This window comes from Dermacentor albipictus, unplaced genomic scaffold, assembly GCF_038994185.2.
Source record: "Dermacentor albipictus isolate Rhodes 1998 colony unplaced genomic scaffold, USDA_Dalb.pri_finalv2 scaffold_14, whole genome shotgun sequence".
Taxonomy (NCBI): Eukaryota; Metazoa; Arthropoda; class Arachnida; order Ixodida; family Ixodidae; genus Dermacentor; species Dermacentor albipictus.
The window spans coordinates 280,598-303,232 of NW_027225568.1; the positions used below are offsets into that span (position 1 = coordinate 280,598).

Sequence of the window (22,635 nt, forward strand, 5' to 3'; positions counted from 1 at the left end):
TCAGTATGCTGAGCATGTTCGATCGGCACGGGCACATTGCATTAACACCTGAAAAATGTGCACAGTCCAGCAGGGTATCTTTGTTTCAACAATTATTATTATAGGAATCGTTTGGGATTCTCACATTTCTTTCATTTTTATGAGTACACTGTGTGTCACATGAACCTGTCTTGAAACGAAACGTACCGTTGCTAACACCGGCGACCATTATGGTTGTCTAACTGCTTATCATACTATAATATAACGAAACATCATAATGGTACTGATTAATATTGCCATGTAGTCTTTAGTCATAGGTAAACAAAGTTAACTAGAGGCATAAGTGGTGAGAGCAAATTATATAGAAAACTACTATTGAACCGTAAAAATAACTCATTGTATAGTTTCCCTCACATTGTTGCATTTGTTTTACGCGTGTCTCTGTGTCTTCCGTGCTGTACTCGTGTGGCCATCAATTACGAACTTGCCGAAGCCCTTGTCCGCTTTATTACACAAGGGATTCAAGTCAGTTGCATCTAATACTACATGTTAAGTGACTGACGTGTTATTCGTTTTATCTAAATATTATGGACTGGCACTACTTGGCAAGCATTAAACCATAGTATTTTTTATTGCACTTAAGCTGCAGGCGTCATAGATTGCCAGAAAATTTTCATGAAAACAGCCAGGAAAGGCTTGGAAAAAGATCGGGAAACTTTAAATTGGCCACATAGGTATGCTGTCTTGTTGCATGTCAAAGTTTCCAGAAAGTCTCTGTGTTAAATATATTTTCAAAACGTTTCACTACATAAAAATTGAAGGAAATTGGTTCTATTTATTGAAAAAAAAAGAAAGTCAAGCAGACTGACAAGGCATTTCTTACTCAATATGTTTTTTTTTGCGTTAACTAAACGTCCTGAACCTCGATAGCCTAGAAAAAATTTTCATCTTTCAAAGCACCTTAAATAATTTACTGTGATAGAATTCATTCGAACTATACTATCAGTTCTGTTTCCTAGGAGGTGCATATCTGTCGTGCCATGACACAAAGTGCTCGTGTGGTATTTCGGGTGCTCATGTGGTATACCTAACTTGGAAACCTGTTAGCATGCCCAAGAGGCCTCATTACCTGCAAGAAATTAAGGTACCATATCAATACAATCAACCCATCTGCCATCTGTTGAAGTTATGGCCAATGACCCATTCATTTAAAATATGAGAAATACATTTCAATGTGTACTAAGCAAAATAAATTACAATCTTAGGCATGATACTGGGAATATTCCAGTCACGTCTTCTGAAAACATCCCTCTGCACGGGCATACTTAACTACCAGCCAAAAATCTGTACAGACAGCCCAACTGCGTAACGTTTCCGCAATAAATATAGGGACCATTTGGGATAAGTACATTAATGCATCATATATGAACTTGTCATAAAAGGGAACATACTGTTGCTGACACGAGCAGCAGTTGTGACAGTTTAATTGTTCACCATACCATGCAATAGAACATTGCATAAAGGTACTGATTTGTATTGACAAGCAGCCATTAGTCATAGTTAAACCGCATTAAGTATTGACTTAGATGGCTTGAGTAAATATATTCAGCTGCTTAATGAACATACAAAGAATACACATCTGTTATTTTTGCCTCATATTGCTGCATGTACTTATTTGCAGCATACACCTGCAGCACCTTTGGGACTAATGACACAAAGGTCAAGGCCAGCCTGGCGACCATGCTTGCCAAGGAGTAGTGTAAATATTTAATCTGTTTCCATAATAGCATAAGACAAGAATTTAAGGAATTCATGTATTATATCGAGCAATAAAAACGGTTAATGCATTGCCGGTGCATTTGTTTTATTTTTTGCACTGCATGATTCAGTACTATATAAATTCTTTCTGTTTATGCAACATATATGAAAGTACAGCTGGTTCAGGAGCTTTATTAATCTACTAACGGTAATGCATAAGTGCAGATGAAAAGGAACAGGTGTACATGCATAATATCTGCATTCCATGCATTTCCATGCATTTCCATGCATTTCATATCTATAAAATGAAATGAAATACATTCAAAACGTTTTGCTACCGCATGTAATGAAAAATGTAAACTAACTTGTAGATAGCCGCTATGGAGTTATGGCCTTATACACTCTTTGTAGACTGTCTGTGTCTATAGGCCTTATACACTCTTTGTAGAATGTCTGTGTCTATAGAGTGTCTATAAATTAATGAAAATGCATGTTTGTTGGCAAGTGTATGCAGAATGTCATAGAAAAAAGTGTATTGGATTATAAAGTTCTGTTTTTGTAGACTGAAGTCTATAGAATGTCTATAGTATATATACATTTGTCTGTAGACATTCCATAGACTTCTGTCTACAAAAGTAGAACTGTAAACCTATACACTTGCCCATAGACATTATGCAGACAACTGTCTACAAACATGAATTTTAATTAATCCATAGACACTCTAGACTCAGACTTTTTATAGACTAGTCCATAAAAAGTGTATGGCCATAAGTCTATAGACGGTCTATAGGCTTAGACTTCTTATAGACTAGTTTATAAAAAGTGTATGGCCATAATTCTATCGAAAGTCTATAGACAATCTATAGACTCAGACTTTTTATAGACTAGTCTATAAAAAGTGTATGGCCATAAGTCTACAGACAGTCTGTAGACAGTGTATAGACAGTCTATAGACTCAGACTTTTTATAGACTAGGCTATAAAAAGTGTGCGGCCATAAGTCTATAGACTGTCTATAGACTAGTCTAAAGAAATGTCTATAGACAGTCTATAAACTCAGACTTTTTATAGACCAGTCTATAAAAAGTGTGCGGCCATAAATCTATAGACTGTCTATAGACCTGTCTAAAGAAATGTCTATAGACAGTCTATAGACTTCATAGACAAATGTCTATGGACTTTCTATAAAAATTTTTGTAAGGGTTAGCTCCGGGTCTGCTTACTGCTGTTAAGTGAAGTCTTCCGCGCTTATTATTCCAAGGAAAGCGTTGTCGTCGTCTTGCGGCGGGGAATCGATGGAGGCGCGTGATAAGCAGTCGGCGTCAGAGTGTTTTCTTCCGGACTTGTACATTATGGTGACCTCATGTTCTTGCAGTCTGAGACTGCACCGCACCAGCCGTCCTCAAGGGTCCTTTAAGTTAGCTAGCCAACACAACGCGTGATGGTCGCTGACGACTTTGAATGGCCTGCCATAGAGGTAGGGGCAGAATTTTTCTGTAGCCCAAATGATGGCGAGGCATTCCTTTTCAGTCGTAGAATAATTGCCTTCCGCTTTTGACAGCGGCCGGCTAGCATATCACCCGTTCAAGTCCGTCTTTTCTTTGGACTAGGACAGCTCCGAGGCCTAGGCTACTGGCATCAGTGTGAATTTCAGTATCGGCGTCCTCGTCGAATTGTGCAAGTACCAGCGGCGACTGCGTGCGTCTTTTGAGTTCTTGAAATGCGTCGGCCTGCGGCGTTTCCCACTTCAACTCATCACATTTGGTTTGATGTGTTAGCCACTCCGCGATGTGTGAAAAGTCCTTGACAAAGCCCCTATAGTAGGCACACATGCCAAGCAATCTGCGCACTGCCTTTTTTGTCGATTGGCTGCGGGAACTTTGCGATGGCACCTGTCTTCAGCGGGTCGGGGCGTACTCCAGATTTGCTGATGACGTGGCCTAGGAATAGAAGCTCATCGTAAGCGAAGCGGCACTTTTCCGGCTTCAGACTGAGCCCTGATGTCTTGATGGCCTCTAATACTGTCGCAAGCGGCCTAAGGTGATCGTCGAAATTTCCGGCAAAAACGACGTCATCCAAACAAACAAGACACGTCTGCCACTTAATTCAATCCAGCTAAAACGGTGTCCATGACGCGCTGAAACGTTGCAGGCGCCGAGCACAGTCCGAATGGCATGACCTTGAACTCGTAGAGGCCGTCTGGCGTGATGAAGGCGGTGTTTTCGCGATCTCTCTCGTCGACTTCTGTTTGCCAGTAGCCAGACTTGTGGTCCATCGAGGAGAAATATTTAGCGTTGCAGAGTCGATCCAATGCGTCGTCTATCCGTGGAAGGGGCGGTAAGTCCTTCTTCGTGATCTTGTTCAGTCGACGATAATCGACGCAGAAGCGCAGGGCTCCGTCCTTTTTTTTTCACCAGGACTACACGAGATGCCCACGGGCTTTGCGACGGCTGGATGATGTCGTCGCGCAGCATTTCATCGACTTGTTGCCTTATAGCTTCACGTTCTCGCGTCGAAACTCGGTAAGGGCTCTGAAGGAGTGTTCGAGTGCACTGTTCGGTTATTATGCGATGCTTTGCAACTAGTGTTTGTCGAACACTCGATGACGTCGAAAAGCAGTCGTTGTATCGACGAAGAAGACTTCTGATCTGTTGCTGCTTACTCATAGGAAGACTTGGATTTACGTCGAAGTCTCGTTCGGGGACTATGCTCAACGGTGTAGATGCGGCAGAATCCGAGAGGACAAAGACATTGCTGGTTTCCACAATTTCCTCGATGTCCGCGATGGTCGTGCCCTTGTTGATGTGCTTGAACTCTTGGCTGAAGTTGGTTAGCATAACTTCCACTTGCCCTCCGTGGAGTCGAGCGATCCCTCTTGGGACGCAAATTTCACGGTCGAGCAGTAGATGTTGGTCGCCCTCAATGACGCCTTCTACGTCAGCGGGTGTTTCGGTGCCGAGGGAAATAACGCTGGAGCATGGCGGGATGCTCACTTGATCTTCGAGCGCACTCAAGGCGTGGTGGCTACGAGAGCTCTCCGGCAGTAGCGCTTAATCTTCAGACAGCGTTATCGATTTTGACTTCAGGTCTATGATTCCGCCGTTTTGGTTCAGGAAGTCCATGCCGAGAATGACGTCTCGTGAACATGGTTGGAGGATAATGAAGGTGGCAGGGTAAGTCCGGTCATGAACGGTAACTCATGCCGCGCAGATTACAGTCGGCGTAATGAGGTGTCCTCCAGCGGTTCGAATTTGAGGGCCTTCCCATGCAGTTTTAGCTTTCTTCAACTGGGCGGCGATGTCTCCACTCATGACGGAGTAATCGGCCCCTGTATCGACTAAGGCGGTGACTGCGTGGCCGTCGAGAAGCACGTCGAGGTGGGTGGCTCTTTGTCTTGCATTACAGTTCGGTCTTGGCATCGGATCACGGCTGCGTCGCGTTGACCTGTGGCTAGCATGTGACGTCGTCAGGTCGTCTTTCGTCGTCATAATCTTTGCTTCCAGACTTCGTCGGGACGGCGGCGTGTTGTTATGTCGTCGAGGTAGCTTCTTCGGCGTCTTCGTTGGCGGCGGAGGATCTTCGTCAGTTCGACGAACAACAACAGCACCTCCATCGGTTGCTGCTTTTAGTTTTCTAGATATGTGCTCGCAGAGCGGCCCCGGGCTCAGCCAGTGTATGGTCGGCGCTGCGGCGACAGGTAGTGCCTGGTGACGGCGAAAGGACGGTCGTCCAGGGCTCCACTCAGTAGCGGTGAGGTAGTCGGCGATGTCACGAGGGCGTTTACCTTCCCGAGGGCGCGGTGCGTTGACGGCGAGCGCTCGCAATCCCAGGCCGTGGTATGGGCATCGGCGGTACACATGGCCGGCTTCGCCGAAGTGGTAGCAGAGCGGGCGGTGGTCTGGAGCGCGCCAAACGTCTGTCTTCCTCGGGTAGGGACATCGGGTGACGGGTGGGCGTGCTGGCGGCAGCGGCGGTGGTCGAAGGAATTGCGGCACCTTGACGGCGGGCGACGGCAGCGTAGGTCATCGCTTTTGGCTGGGGCTGCGGTGATTGTGGTTGCACCTCGGGAACTCCGACCGATCGCTGGACTTTGAGAATTTCGCCGATTTAGGCCACTTGAGGTTGCGATGAAGGGAAGATCCTTTGAAGCTCCCCTCGTACGACTGCCCTGATGGTCTCGCGCAGGTCGTCGGTGGCCAGTGACTGAGCTCCGGTGTAGTTTGTCGAGTTCGTGCGGCGGTTGAATTGCCGGTTCCGCATTTCGAGTGTCTTCTCAATGCTGGTGGCCTCGCGAAGGAACTCTTCCACGGTCATCGGTGAGCTTCGTATCATTGCGCCGAAAAGTTCCTCCTTTACACCGCGCATCAGTAGGCGGACTTTCTTCTCCTCAGACATTTCCGGGTCGGCGTGGCGGCACAGACGGCTCATTTCCTCAGTGAAGATCGCGATCATCTCATTCGGCAGCTGCGCTCTGGTCTCCAGTAGAGCTTGGGCTCGCTCTTTTCGCTCGACGCTTGTAAATGTTTGCAGGAAGCCGCTTCGGAACAGGTCTCACGTCGTCAAGGTGGCTTCTCGATTCTCGAACCATGTCCTGGCGGCGTCCTCTAATGCGAAATAGACATGACGCAGCTTGTCGTGGCTTTCCCAGCTGTTAAACGTAGCTACCCTCTCATACGTTTCCAGCCAGCTTTCCGGGTCCTCAAATGTGGAACCGCGGAATGTCGGTGGTTCCCTGGGCTGCTGAAGAATTATTTGAGCCGCTGCGGCTGCCATTGGGAATGCCTTCGTCATTTCTGGATGATGTTCTTGGACTGTCTTCTTGGTCGTATCTGGTAGAAGACCGTGTTCCGGGGGCAGCTGCTGTAGCCGGCGGCTTCCTCGGTGTTCCGGGACGACGTTGGTGATGTCTTTGCGGTCAGGGCTTGGATTACGGCTTGTCGGGGGCGTCCGATACATGAACGTAAAGCACCTCCAACAGATGTCACGTGGTGGTGACGTTGAAGAACACAGTAGCAATACTGTGAACGACAAAACTAACTTTTATTGGGCGAACCTGTGCCCACAAACCAGGCTACACTTTTAGCACAATAGCGGCGAACACGGTCGGCGATCGCCGAAAATCTGATGAGCGGGTCAAGCGCGTCGGCTTTTATACATCAGTCGTCGAATGTTCCAGAGTAATCGCTGGGACCCGCGGGCCTTCCACGAAGTTCTACATCATTCGCGTCGCGCACACATGCAATCAGATTACACAAGGTTCAGTCACAGACAGCGGATGGAACCATCGATAACATTCCAGAAACTTCCGACACATGCAGGTGCATCCTGCGCTCTGCGATAACATTTGTTAGGTGGTGAACGTTGTTGCCCGATAAAGACAAGTACACGTGTCACTATTCTGCGACGCTGTTCAGTACGGAGAAGAAAAATATTCCTGCAGAACCTCACGATTAATATCGACATTAATGCGATTAACATTTATGTACACTGTATACTTACACCCATGTTCACGTTAAGGGCGTAAATTGTTTTGCAGTGTAGCTTTACGACATATTGCCACCGCCGAAACGGATCGTGCGAGGCGTGCATGCGTGCATGCATGCCGGCTCGTGTCTTGCGCTTTGCTCTGCTCGCGGAATTCATATTGAGACATGATTATCCGAATATATATATGACGCAGCGGCCCTATAACGTAAAACTATTCCAATGTGTTTTTATTCCAGTCTCATGACGTCAAATTTGCGTAACCGCCAACGCAAGCATCGGCCGGTGACCCCCAGGGTTGTTTGAGCAGACCAATCAAACGCTCTCCTCGTTCAGATACAGTCACTTTCGCTTGCTTGAAAAACGAATAGCACTGCTACACTGAGCGGCTTGTCTTATCTAATTGGTTGAAAAGAGGTGAGGAACACGCTCAAGTGGAGAGGGATTTGATGGGGTCGAGTGACTGAACTGAAAATCGATAACCGGATGAAGAGGGTGGTGCCGGCGTCTGCGATTGGTCCGCTTTCTTTTAATTAGGTTCCGGTGACTAGTCGAAAATCGCGATGGCATGCTACGGCAGCTTAAGAATGACTCTGAAACGGATCGTCAGTACAGAAGAGTTGGGAGGACGAGGTCGTAAACATGCCGAAAGGGCTCGAAAACGTTACACGGCCACGCAAAAAGCTTTATTATACGCAAATAAACCCATGCTCTCCGACAGGTGCGAGTAGCCAGTGCATCAGCGATCAGCGGCAGCCATGTTTTATTCCTTTCGGAACTGGGCAGTCTGTGGCTATTCAAAAGAAAATTCAGTTTTGTTCGGCATAATAATGTACCTTTAACGCGTACACGTCACTTTGACGCGGTGAGTTTTGCAGTTTTGTGACGTCGCGTGACAGGCACGTGAAGTGGGTGCAGGCCGAGATCTTTTGACCAATAGCCGAGGGCTAATGGGGAAAAGCGTCGAATGAGAAATAACTATTTTTCTTTTGCTCGGTCAAATCATGCAGAATCAACGCGTACACGTCGTATCAGATGGGGAGCTAAAGCGGTGTTCGTGACGTCGCGTGACAGACAGGTGAAGTGAGGGTGGTCCAAGAAAGTTTTTGACCAATCGCGGAGAGCTGATTGCAGAATTAGGAATAGAGAAGTTTGGAATAGTTTTACGTTATAGCGCGCCAGGTTTGATTCGGTCCAGCACCAGACAAATCTTAAAGGATCTTTTTTTTTTCATAAACGGCACATAACCCGGTGGCAATGCCCAGTGACTTCAGGTTCACTGAAGAGTGGCTTTTACCTATAGTGGCACACACCCGGCGACTCATGGTTGGCCCGACGGTTGGCTTCGAACCAGGATTCCTCTGCAAAGCGTACCGATGCTCTACCCATTAGACCACGATGTACCGAGTGAGCCAAGTTGGTGTGAAAGTATTTTGATATGGACGAACAGACAGACAGACAAACAGACGGATTTCTATATATATATATATATATATAAACCACAATCTAAGTGAAGCTCCAATCGAATCCCAATCGCGTTAAACAAAACGCCGGTCAGGTGTCACTTGTTCCCCTGAATTTCCACGCTCGGTTCTGTGACTGCTTCCATTACTTGCCATAAAGACAATCTCTGGAGGCCGCAGAGCAATTGTCGAGCTTGGAGATGCGGCACAATCTTGGGCCGAGGCGAAGCATGCACCGCCCGTGCGATGTGCGCTATGAATGCGCTGTTCGTTTCTTTAAGGGCCCTACGGAAACTTTCTGAATAGTTTGATTGTACATGTGCGTGTCTGTGGATGTATGTGCTGCTTGCGTGATCACTGTGTGTGCCATAAGTATGACCCAGAACATGCAGCAGTATGCCAGGCGATCGACCAGGCAAAGATCGCCTGCTTCTAAAGTCAGCGTCTGTCTCCCTCTGCTAACTGCGCCTTGCCGTGTCTGATTATCACTTGTTGTCTGTTTTTGTGAAATTGTTTTGTGTAATATGGAATCTAGGGTGCTTGTTCGAAATAATGATAAATGTCAAGTTGATCGAAATTCTCCTTGATCAGGTGGCTGTGCTCAAAGATTTTTCGAAGCGTTACTTTGAATATTTCTTCTGTTTTTATCCTTTTTGCCAGCCTCGTGCACATTCCTTTTCCCTGTGCTTTCCGTCGCTTCATCAGAGAAATTCACATGTTGCGAGAATCAAGTGTAGATGATTGTTAGCAGCGCACGGGTTTTTCATGAGCGGGAGAGAATTACACTGACCGTGGTCGCCATCGCCATAACGCTCACCTGCTGAACTGAAAGACGAGGTTTCACAGTCTGGAATAAAGTTCGAAACGTTGGCGTTAAAATTGCTTTGTCCTTTGTTTGTCTCTTTGTTTGTCTGGTTTCTTTATTATTATTATTATTATTATTATTATTATTCTTTATTTATTTATTTATTTATTTTACTGCGAGAGTATGCGGAGTTTGGCTATACGACAATCCTAGCTCACGCAAGTAAAAAACAGAACACGACTGTCTTGTTTTGTTCACTATCTTGGGAAATCACATGGAGAGTCCCATGCAAACTTCTTCAGCGTAGTAGAAGCGACTCACGCAGCGGTCATCGCAAAATGTGGGTATACTTTTCCTCTCGCTTGTAAGCGGGTCTCGAAGTGCCCCGTAAACGCGGCGCCGTTTATGAAACATTTAGCAACAGCAGCAGCCCCTCCACGATAAGAAGGAGCACAGAGAGAGAGAGAGAGACGGGATCCTGACCACGTCGTGACTGTGCCTTTGACGCGCCCGTGCGACGCTGCTCATTGTGCGTGAAGCGGGCTTCCTGGCCGGGCCATCATCCCCGGTGGCGGTGAGCGTCTCGGGCGGCGCGGAAGGGTGGCGTCGCTCGCGTTGCACCCCCCCCCCCCCCCCTGACAACGTCGGCCGGGGAGAAGAAGCCGCGACTCGCTCGGTTCTGCATGAGGGGACGTCACTTCCCCCGCCAAGTGAACCACGGCAATTGGCCTTCCGAGCCTTTTGTTTTCCCCGGTGCGCGTTCTAACCACCCCTCCTCCCTCCACCCTTAGCGCCCTCTCCCCCGACGTCGCCGTCTTTCCTTCGCCCAGCGACCAGCTTCGTTTTGCGGAAGGTCCTTCGCGGGGAGGACTGTCCGCCCGTTGTCCGAGAAGCGAAGGGGAGCTTCCGCCGGCGAGTGACAGAGCCCTCTCCCTAATAGGCGCACGCGCGCCCCGCGCCGTCTCATCGGGACACCTTGGAGTCGCGCCCCCGCCCGTCTTCGACCAGAGAGAGTCCCTTCGTTGCTGGTGCCGCCGAGCTGCTGTCTTCTCGTAGCAGGTGCACGCCCCCCCCCCCCCCCCCCCCCCTATCTCGCGGAGGGAGTGCGTCGCGACTCGTGCTGGTTCTAAGGTACGCGCTGTGCTTGTTGGCGTGCAAACGCGATGCGATGTTGATCGACGCCGCCGTGACCTCTTGAACCCCGCAAGACGTGAGTACGCACTGTCAGCCGAATTATTTTGTGTGTCCACCCTTCACGCTTGCTGTACGCCATGCTGTTAGGTGCTGTTACGTTTCGTGCCCGCTAAGTAAGTGGAACATTTCCCCAAGAAAAGTTCCATTTGCCTAAGCGGATCTACCACTGCGGACGTTTTTGGAAGGTGCAAGAAATATGCGCGTTCCACCCCAGACGATATGTTCCGCGCAGTGCTGAAATCCTGAACGCCATGAAAGGAGTGAGCCATTTGGAAGGTTGCTCAGGATATACTATATCCAGTAAAATAATGTTTTCTTTGTATGAAGCTTGTGAATATGCATGTACAAAGACAGACACTGAGCACAAATGCTCTTACCAACGCGCTGAATATGTTTTCGCTCACTTTCTGTCTTCGTTGATCCTATAGATGCGGGCTAACTGTCGGAAAGAACCTCAAAGTGATGAGCCATGTACTTATGTTTTTATTCGTACTTTATGCTATGCTAAAAGCTGTATTTCTTTATGGCGTTCACTTCGCAACAACTAAAAGACAATAACGCATCTAACTAATGGACCTAGGTCTATTTGGTGAAGCAGGTAAAGGCCACAGCTGACAGCTGCCAGACTGACAGCTGGCAGCTGACAGCTGCCAGAATCACCTGGCAGCTGCCAGACTCCTGGATTTCATTGAAGAAATCACTCTTTCGCTACACCTTTTTATTTCACAGTGCGTTGCCGCAATTCAACCATGATTTTTCGAAGGTGAGCAAGAAGACGATGGCGAAACAGATGAACTTCGGAATCAAGAAGTCCTGGCCATGATAGTCACCAATGTATATAATTATTATCCCTTTAATATATTTTGTTTGCAAAATTAATTTAGAATTTTCCCCCCTGACTACCGCCCGATTCACGGCCGATGCCTCGTATTTGGTTATGCCATGTTATCTCGGACCAACAACCCTAAGCTGGCCATTAAATGCGCGCAGAGCTCTCTCTAAATGCACAGGCAGAGCGGCAGTCTAACGAATTCCCCAAGAACACAAGCTCATATGCGCCGAATTCTCAAAGCATTTCGTTCGTAATTGCTGTTTGTCATCAGCCAGCTGCCTTCTTTAATAATGTGTAGCATAATATCGCGAACGGCTCACATTTGCTCTGTGAACTGTTTCAGCATAAGAACTTCTTTTTCTGAGTACGGGCCTATACGGCCCCTATTCAGAAAAAAAAGACAGAAGCTCGTAGGTTTGAATTTTTCGTAACAGCAGGTGTTAGCCGATTAGCGATGTTGGACACATTGTTAGCATAGGCAACAACAGGTCAATGGTAAATAGCACTATACGAACAGAAAGCTGTGTGAATACGAGCGCACTCTCAGTTTGTGTGTGCTGTTTTTCATTGGCCGGCCGACTTCGCAAACAATATATCCAGCGTCAAGGTCTTGCGATCATTTGCTCTTACAAACAGTTGTAGCGTTACAACTGTCCTGTAAATCCGGCCCCTGATCCTTTGGCAACTGCCGTATTTCTCGCTTTCTCGCGCTGCGTATACGCGCAAAATGTGAAAACGGAGTTAATGTAATTCCCTGCAGAGTTACGAAAGCAGAGTGCTGCAGGTCCAATGACCTACAGGTCTTCGGCGCTGAATTGGCGCCAGGCAACAGTGAGGTTTTCCTCTGTTCGGCCCTCATGGCTATACTGCTTTCTTACGAACCTTCATGAACCATTCCTTCGATCCTGGCGTTCGTCAGTTTTTCTCGCGAGACGCCGAGCGTGTCTTATGCGGCAATGCACTGATGAGCGCTATCGTACGAGACGCAGGCCCAAGCGCTTTTGTTGCTGGACGCAGTGACCTCGAAAGCAGTGAGCAGTCGCCTGAAACACTTGAAGTGTTTTATTGTGCATGCACACTCAGGTAAGAGGAATGCGCTTAAAAATGAGCGCATTTAGGTACTTGGGCAACCCTTTAGCGCTTTCATTTTTCTATTTAATAAAATAGAAGGTTCGGTTGTCACCGAAACGTGTGTAATATGATTTCATCGCGCGACGCAAATGGTGTAGAACTTTCTGGAAGATGCGTGGGCACCAGCGATCACTCTGGAACCTGTATAAAAGCCGACGCACTTGACCCGCACATCAGATTTCGACAGTCGCCGACTGTGTTCGCCGCTATCGTTGCGCTTTAAGTGTAGCGTGTTTTTGTGGGAACAGGCTCGTCCAATAAAAATTAGTTTCCCCTTTCACAGTATTGCTACTGTGTTCTATACCGTGACTACCACGTGACAGTATATCGAACCATCTTTAGGGCGTAAGCCCGATCGCTATAACAGTATTCGACTACATATGTATCAAACAAACGGCATTTAGCGTCTTTTCTGTCTGACGTAGGTGCAAGTGCTACACTCTAAGAAAAGTTTACACCTTTTGGAGTGCCCCTTCTGCCACACAACAATAATCGTCATCTGCCTTGATGCGTTTCCTTTCTTGAAAACGCCGCGCCCACTACTTTCCTGTCGGGAATGCTATCATGCTGATAACGCGTATGCCGTTCGTTACTGGAAAGTATCGGGCTCGCAGCGTTAAAGAAAGAAAACGCATCAAAGAAGATGACGATTATTGTTGTGTGGCAGAAGCGGCACTCCAAAGGGTGTAAACGTTTCTTAGATTGTATCATTGCTCGAAGAATATCCGGGCATACACTCTAAAAAAAGTTTACACCCTTTAGAGCTTACTTTGTCCCCAAACAATAATCGTCATCTGCCTTACTAGCGTTTCCTCTCTTCAAAACTCGGCGCTCGCTACTTTCCAGTCGAGAATGCTGTGTCAAGCATGATAACGCACTAGCCGTTCGTGACTACACAGTCTAAAAAAAGTTTACACCCTTTGAGGTGTATATTTGCCACACAACGATAATTGTCATCTGTCTTGTCCGCATTTCCTTTCTTTAACGCGGCGAGCCAGGTACTTTCTAGTAACGAACGGCATACGCGTTATCAGCATGACATAGCATTCTCGACAGGAAATTAACGAGCGCAGCGTTTTCAAGAAAGGAAATGCGCGCAGGACAGATGACGATTATTGTTGTGTAGCAAAAGGGTGCTATTTTGCGTAAGAGTGTAGGAAGTAGCGGGCTCGCAGTGTTAAAGAAAGGAAATGCAGACAATTAGATGGATGACGATTATCGTTTGCGGACAACATACAACCCAAAGGGTGTAAATTTTTTTAAGGTGAATTTCCGATTTCGCGCTGCCGTTAGCTCGAAACCGCTGAAAGTAGCGCTCCTTACCGAAGAAAGATATATGCGTAGAAACTCGCGCATTTCCCTTAGTTTTGATGCTCACCAAGCGCTCCCCCACAACAGTTCAACGCAACAAAGCTAACACTCTTTAATCTGAAAATCTGCCCCCGATAGCAGTGACAGATTTTCAAATCACCATCTCCCACTTTTCTTCTTAAAAAGTAAGAGAACATTGTTGAGGTCTAATCTTGCGCTTGCGAAAACCGCTAAGATACGACCACGTCGGTGAATGTTTCTTACAGCGAAAAAGATTGTTTCCTTGAAGTGTTGCGCGGGCAATGCACACGACAAGAACAGTGCCTCAAATTCAGGATTACTAACAAACAAAAAGAGAGAGGAGGAGCGACAAAGAGGAGGAAAGACAGGGAGGTTAGCCAGTGTAAGTACCGGCTGGCTACCCTGTGCTGGGGAAAGGGGTGAAGGGAATAAAAGGAGAAAGAAGAAGAAGAGGAGAAAAAAAAGAGAAATCGGAAAATTCACGCAGTAACGCGATAGTACGCGATACAACACTCAAAAGCGATCACACAATTCGCATGTCCTTAAAAACTTCAGCAAGCCCTCAAGGCCTTGAGTGCCGAAGCCCGTCTGGACCAGTGTCCTCGAGCTTTTTCCTCTGTAAAGGGGCGATTGTCCAGTTTTTCGAGCGCGGTCACGAGCACTGTTCTTGGCACTTTGTAGCTGGGACAGTCACAAAGGAGGTGCTCAATCGTCTCCTCGCAGCCGCAGGTGTCGCAAGTAGGGATGGCGGCCATTCCAATGCGGAATCAATAGGAGTTCGTGAATGCCACGCCGAGCCACAGGCGGCACAGAAGTGTTGCTTCCGCTCGTGGTAACCCTGGTGGTAGACGGAGTTGCAGACATGGATCCAATCTGTGGAGATGTGCATTCCTGAACTCATTGGTGTTCCACAAATTTTGCGTAAGCTCGCGGGCGAGGGAGCGAAGACTTGTGGCTGCGTCTGTTGGTGACAGTGGTATTGGTATAACGTGGGCACCATCGTGGGCCGATCGGGCGGCATCATCCGCACTGTGATTGCGCGAAATTCCGCAGTGACCCGGTATCCACTGGTAGATGATGTTGTGCCCCTTGTTGATTGCGTGATGGTGGAGTAGTCGGATGTCTGCCACTAGTTGCATATTTGGTCCGTGGTTTAAAGGGGACATCAGACACTGGAGAGCTGCCTTCGAGCCACATAAGAGGGACCATGACTGTGACGATTTGTGACAAATAAACTCTAGAGCAGCACGGATAGCTGCGAGTTCTGCAGCCGTCGAGGATGTAATGTGAGACGTCTTGAACTTGAGGGTTACAGACTCTGCGGGAATTACCACAGCTCCAGCTGAACTATTAGAGGAGACAGAACCATCCGTGTAAACGTGGATCCGTTCTTTGTTTTTGTCATGTAGGAATGAAAGCACGGTTTGTTTGAGGGTGAAAGATGACATCTCCGTTTTCTTTTTGATACCGGGAATAACAAGAAGAGCCTGGAGTGGATGGAGGCACCACAGCGGTAGAGATGGTCGTGCTGCAGGCGTGAAGTTTGATGGTAAAGTTCCGTGGTCGGCGGCAATAATCCTGCTAAACGCTGAACGAGGTCGAGCGGCAGGAAGGGAGGCGAGATGATGCGATGGAAGTCGGGCGAAGTGCCTGATATGCATCCTTAAAGCATCGACTTGAAGATACGTATCCATAGGGTGGTCATGCGCGATGGCTATTGTTGCTGCCGTGGATCCACATCTGGGAAGTCCAAGACAAATTCGTAGAGCTTGAGCCTGTACAGACTGGAGGGCACAGAGGTTGGTCTTACTGGTCCCACCCAGTACAGGTACGCTATAGCGCAGGAGACAAAGGAAGAGTGCGTTATAGAGTTGGAGCATCGCACTCACAGACGCACCCCACGACTTTCCCGCAAGAAATCTGAGCAGGTGGGTTATCATGAGTAATTTCCTTTTTAGGTACGAGACATGAGGACTCCAGGAGAGGTCTCGATCTATTGTCACTCCTAGAAAGCGGTGCGTCTTCTCATAGGCAATCGGATGTCCATTAATTCTGACAACGTACGCTTTCATTGCTTTGCGCGTGAAAGCGACCATAGAGCACTTCTCGAAGGACACCTCCAGGCCTCGTTCTCGAAGATAACCTGATGTTAGTGTGGCCGCTCAGATTGTTAGTGTGGCCGCTCAATGTTTCAGATTGTGAAAATTGTGTCCCATTGACCCAAATGAGATCCACTTCATATCCTGGGCATCCAAGAGAGCGGGTAGCTATGTTAACCAGAAAACCGTGTGGGTCGGCTACTCACCAAGTTTACTTCAAAACAATCAAGTCACCGTAATAAAAACTTCCTGGATATGCTGAATGCGTGTAGCGGACGTCCTTCGCGCCATCCGTTAGCTTCACTCTGTGCGCATCTAGCCGATACCTTGCATGTGCCCGAGGGACATATAGGTGCGACGCAAGCACATTTTCAGAGGCAGAATTCAAAAAGCTTTGCCAGCCGCGGCTTTGCTAAGAATTGGTGCATCCTTAAATCGACTGGCATTTGCTCAAACGATTCTAACGAAGGACTTTCTTTTTGTGAGTATGGGCCATGGTTATTATTTTTCTTTTCTTTCACATCGCTTGCCATAATCATTTCTACCGCCACTGCCCTATTTGTGTCTGTTTGTGCTAAATCCCTGGATTGCAATGTGCATACAATCACCGACATGCATCGAAGCCAGCAGCGAAAGCTGTCACTGATTATAGGCGTGACAACCTTTGGGTTGTAATTATTTGAACGTGTCGGAAAGCATAATTTGCTCGCGAGGAAACCGAGAGGTCGGCGAAGGTCCGGGAGCGATATCCATGAGTGCTGTACTGAGTGAGACATCCGAAGTAAGACTTGCGACGTATATATACTACTCGTTCCCGCATGGAGTTAGTTGAAATTAAGTATTCATTTGTATATCCCACGGACGAAGCGTTTTCACCGGCATATTTTTATTCCTCTGGACGTTGTTAGTTCGCACTAAAAAATGGGGCTCTGGAAAAAATGCGCACTTAATAGACACACCAGTATGAGGAAATGAAACGGGCGCCTTTACACGCAGCCGCCTCGAAAATACAACCCGCGGGAAGCGGCCTCGTCGTTCCTTTCTTGTTTGCATTAACTCAACGCGAAAACTGACAGAAGAGCTCTTGGATGCTATGAAGGATTATGTTGGAACCCCGGACCGCATTAAAAAAATTATGTGGTTTAACATGCCAAAAATCACGATTTCATTGTGAGGCACGCCATAGTGGGGGACTCCAGAAATTTGGACCACCACCTGGGGTCCCTTAACGTGCACCTAAATATAAGCACAAGGGTGTTTTAGCACGTCGCCCCCATTGAAATGCGGCCACCGTGGCCGTTATTCGACCCCACGACCACGTCAACACCATAGCTCACTGCCCAACACCAACTTTGTAAATGTCGTTGATGCGTTGGGAAGTATGCACCAGTCGTAAAAAAGTGAGTCTCGTAGGACAGGGTTAAAATGATAAATTTTGTGGAAAAGACTGAGAGGGGAAATTTTATGGCAAAGTGACAGGTCACGCAAACTGAGAAATGATTTCGTTAAGGCAGCACTAGCTGTTCGTGAATAGTTCGATAGAATAAAGCGTACAGAGCGATCTTGGGTTGCTTCGATAGAAAGAACGAGACAATTAACATAAGGATCCCAAATAGAAGACGCATATTCCAGTTTAGTACGCGCTAATATTTTATAAAGTAGTAGCTTTAAGCTGCTAGGGGCAAGTGAGAAATTACGCCTTAAGTAGCCAAGCGATCGATTTGCGCTATTGATGGTATGGTGTAAGTGTACCTGCCATGAACGTTTATTGGTAATGTGGATGCCTAGGTATTTGTAGGACGGAACTTGAGACAGTGGAGCGTTATTTAAAGAACGCACAGTTCTAGCGTAAGAAAGTGCTGTGAATACTGGCCTAGGAGTTTAGAAGCACGCTTGGACATGCTTGCCCAGGGACCGTATAGGAAGGAAGAATGAATAACAATCGCCAACTCTCAATTGACGACTGAAATGTGTTTCCTCCTTAATGTAATGCGTTTTCTGGCTTGAAAAATGCCAGCTGTAGGAATCATGCCTTAAGTTCATGCCTGCGCCTTTTTTTACATTTCACTTTTGTAAATAATACTGATGCTAATTTCCTTGAAGACCTTTGGTTCTGCCTCTCTTAAAGTATCAAATCAAGATGCGGATAGCGGCTGCTTCTTGCTTCGATGGCTCCTCTCTCTTCTATTCCTTTTTTCCCGTCTCCCAGAGTAGGGTAGCCAAAAAGACGCGTTTCTGGTTAACATCTCTGCATTATCTATTTATTTCCTCATCCTTCTCCTCCTCTCTTAGAAGAACGACGGCACATTTGCGCGCGAAACCTTGGAAAAGTGTTCTCCTGAGTTTTCCGTGCGTAAACGAAAGCACACGAACGCGTCCACTGACTGTTTTTATTCGACGTGGTTCACTTGCGCTGAGTAAAACAAATTGTTTACTGCTGGAAACCAGTATATATGCCGGAGGGGGCACACATTTGTCGAATAAGGCAAATGTGATGGCATGCTCCATAAATCGCACCGGTGTGCACCAGGGCCCCCTGGGGTGACCGTCATTGGATGAAACGGCGCTACAAGGCACCCCGGTGCTATTTGTCGCGGATGAAAACAACTGTTTGTTAGGAACCGGTTGTACCATATAAGTACTGAACGATGTTCGGCAGCTGGATGGCACACGCCACCGTCATATATTGTCACCGTACGAGCGCTGCCCCTCGCTACAACCGCAGCGAGGCTTTGGTGCAACAAGGAAGCGCGAAAGCGTTAGTTCGAGAATGCAGAAAGAGAATGGGAAACGAGCTGAAATGAGAAGGTATACAATCAAGTTGATAGTAGTGTATATCATTTTGGATCTTTCGCCACGTTGCCGAGTTCCGCAGAAATCCGGCCATTGTTGTACGCAAGCAAACCCTCAGGCTAATAAAACCCAGAGCGCCACGACGCATGTAGAATTCGCCTAAACGTTCGTTTATGTTTCATTCCAGAAGCCCAAGTTGGTTGACTGTAGAGCACGCCATCTCAAAGTCTGGCTAGACTTTGTTTCGTCCATAATATTATGTTTTAATTTGGCGTTTTGTTGATAGTGCACGACTTAAGCTTTAAACTATATATACAGCCCCCTTCCCCACCCCCTTTGTGGTTATGCCCGATTTCTAAGCCCTTACACCTGAAAGCATCTGGAACATTCACAAACGACTTCGAAAAAGGCACGCCAAGGACCACGTGCTTCCAAGTCTAAAATAGACCTGAACACTTCATTCAAGAAAACTTCTGTGTATACAATTGTGCTTGGGTGCCAGCTGGTGGATGTTAAGATACTGTTTGATTCTCCTACGGACCATTTTTTTTTTTGCACACATTATGAGAGGCATGGGAACAAAAGCCGTGGTCGACACACGGATTGGTCAGGTTTTCGCTTTCTTTATGAAGTGCATGGGCTTGCGTTGTCGAAACTGATACGTGAAGCAGCAACTCTGCAAAAGACCACTTGCACATTTAGGACATCATTGTACGATTTGCATTTGCATGGAAGTGCATGCAAGTGGAAAGCGACGTGATAGTGGCGTGCTGATCACAACTCTTCCGGATCTACCGTACCAAGGTGTCAAATTTTCAGACTTATGTTGTTGCAATGCGCTCTGCTACGAGCACTGTTGCTGAACAGAGCCTGACTGAAGTTGAAAAGGAAGTCAGAGAGCTGTGTGAGGTGGTTGATGAAAACGCCCATTGGAATTGAATGATCACGGGATGAAAAGAAGCTACTCATTTAAATATGGAGTAGTGACTGTGGTGTCTGCTGACAATGGCTAATTGATTGATTGATCAGTACTGAGGAAGAGCAGAAAACCATGTACAATGGGCCCGACTCGACAGCACAGCTGTACAGCAAATCATGAAGGTAGTACTTATAGCATCGTGGAATTTGCTGGTGCCGTGGAAGGTATTTGACGCTCCATGAAGAAACGTTACATTCCTGAGTTGTCATTATTTTTGCGTTAAGCTAAAGTGCAAGTTCGCTAAATATTTGAAAAGTGCTCAAAAGCATAGGACTTTCGTGAATAATTTACTACAATACGTGTATCTACGAACCAGGGGTGCTATGCAGGATGCGCCGAGTTTCTCGTTCACCCGAGTTTTACCCGTGTTTGCTCGACGGCAGTCAGTGAACGGAGATAGCATGGAACGCGCAAAGGCTGCAGGCAAAAAAATATGTAGTCAAAAAGCCGCGTATGACAACATGAGCGCACCCTGCGCGGCGCGCTGCTTCCACGTTTCAAGCGCAGACGGCTGCACACCGAAACGCGCCAGCGCCGCGTATTCTTATCAACGGATTATCGCAACTTAGCAATACCGTGACTGTCCCGCTGTCTGTCTGCACACTTGCCATGAGCCGCTTGCCAGGCCTTTCCGGGGCGCGTCAAGGGCGTGACTCCTCTTTCGGGCACTATCTTTCTATCCTCCATCGAATGCGAACAGGGTGCATGCGGCGCATTCTTGCACCTACGCTTTCGCGCAAACGAATACGTTAAAATACAACAAATAAAATAACAAACCTTTTTATTTCTTTAAGTGTCTGTTTTTCGTTATGAATGCTACAAATTTCTGATGACAAACGGAGATCGAGCAAATTATTAAATTTTGCACGTCTTGCCGCGAGTGGCGACAGTGAGGCGAAAGTTTCGAAGCGTATAGATTGAAGCGGGTCGCACGCACGAGGCAGTTCATAGGGTGAGAAGTCGCCTGGGGGCGCTACAGTGTTATTCTCAATAAAGTCAGCCATCACCGCTCTTTCTCTATTAGGGGGAATAGAAACGCAGCGCCGTGGTACGGCTGTTCATCGCATGCGCTTTAAGGCCTCCGCTTTACCGACTAAAAACGAGACTCTAGTCATAAATGCGGGAGCAACGGCTGTCGCTGCAAAATGGCGGTCCGTAGTGACTATGGTAGTGATACAGTTCAGTAAAAATGTACCAGTTTATCTCTGTGCGCGAAGCCTCGGCGATGCATTGCGAAAAAGTGCGTGCTTCCCAGCGACAGAATTCATCGCTTGTCTTCGCTTGCCCAGTGAAAGTGCCTCTGAGCGCATGTACGCAGTATTTGAGTGTTTTGTGCACACCAAGGTGCTTGCGGATTACTTATGCTGAAGCAACGCTGGAGCCAGCAGCGATCGCCGAAGGATATCGTAACGACACCGCAGCAATCGCATTTTGGCAGGTGAGGGCTCTTGTGTGCAATTATGAAATGAGACTTCGAACTGAGGAAGGTGTTGGAACTGTTGAGTGCGCAGTGCTTGTGATGAAGAAATGCCATTGCACTGGGTCTAGAAGAGCGAGGGATTCTCGGACGCTGATCGTGTTTATGACGCTGTGGCTCCGATACATCACCGATGACAGAGCAGCCATCTCAAACGACTGCTGCGATACGCACTCCTCAGTATCGTCGTCCCCCTCGGCGCATCGACGCCTTGCAAGCAGCTACAGTGACGTGCCGACGTCACTATAATGCAGGCAATGAAACCGTGCTGTGAGGCCATCTCAGCCCTAGAAGATATATGCATAACCCAGCGACAGTCGACGCTTTGTTTTTTATAGTAGTGCGCAGTACATCACCGATGACAGTGCGTTGTGCGTGTTTTATGTCGGTTGTGAATATTGTTGATGCCTCTGAGCTCGGCACCGCGTCGCTGTTGCCGAAAGATAAGTTGGGCGTGGCCCAACCACGGTGGGTGCGCGCACAAGAGTGACATACCTCGCGCGGGGCGTGACCTCTGGCTTTGATTGAGAGGCGAACTAGTGCTAAACTCGTACATCGCGAAACCCCCTCCGAGTTCAACTCGGGAACATGGCGGCGGCGGCAGCGTGTGTCAATGCCTGTGTTATTGCATCCAGCGGCAGCAAGCTTCAGTAGGACCGTCTGGACCCGTTCGCGTACATGACCGCCGTGGAGCTTCAGCGTCATTTTCGCCTGTCGAAGACATCAGTGCGCTGGCTGTGTGACGAGCTAGGCGAAGACTCTCGTCTGTGGAGACAGCGTGGCGGGCTTCATTCACTCACCGTCGAAGAGCAAGTCCTCTGCGCCCTCCGTTTCTACGGGACTGGAAGTTTTCAGGGAAGCGTCGGCACCGAGCGTTACATTGGACGTCATCAAACTACTGTGAGCCGCTGTGTCAGAAATGTGTCTGACGCGCTTATCGATCCGGCACTGCGGAAGCGTTGGCTGGCTTTCCCGAAGACTGCGGCTGAGCGGGCATATATAAAAGAACGGTTCCTACTTCGTGGGAACATTACGAACGTAGTCGGGTGTGTCGATGGAACGTACGTAGGAATGAAGGCGCCGTCAATGTCAGCGTTACTGTGATTCGCATTGAAGCAATGTCTAGAAACACTATATTGACAAATTTGTCACTTCTGTATAGCCGATTTAAATTTTGTGTTACCGACACCTCACATGCGGCAGCCTATGAACTGACTTTTTCGTTGGTTGCTGACTTTTTGCCGATTTTTCTACTTGTCTGTCAGGGTGCCTTCCACATGGCTCACTTTTTGGGGAAAGAGGTTAATGAA

The 22,635-nt window shown here is 47.6% G+C and overlaps 1 protein-coding gene across 1 annotated transcript in view; it reads left to right on the forward strand.

Annotated features, from left to right (window-relative positions):
• The first annotated feature begins 10,573 nt into the window (after positions 1-10,573).
• Positions 10,574-22,635, forward strand: part of LOC135914757 (cubilin-like) — a 294,278-nt gene continuing 282,216 nt past the window's right edge. The window contains exon 1 of the mRNA XM_065447679.1: positions 10,574-10,698. The gene's annotated coding sequence lies outside the window, so the exon portion shown is untranslated. The remainder of the gene's footprint in view (positions 10,699-22,635) is intronic.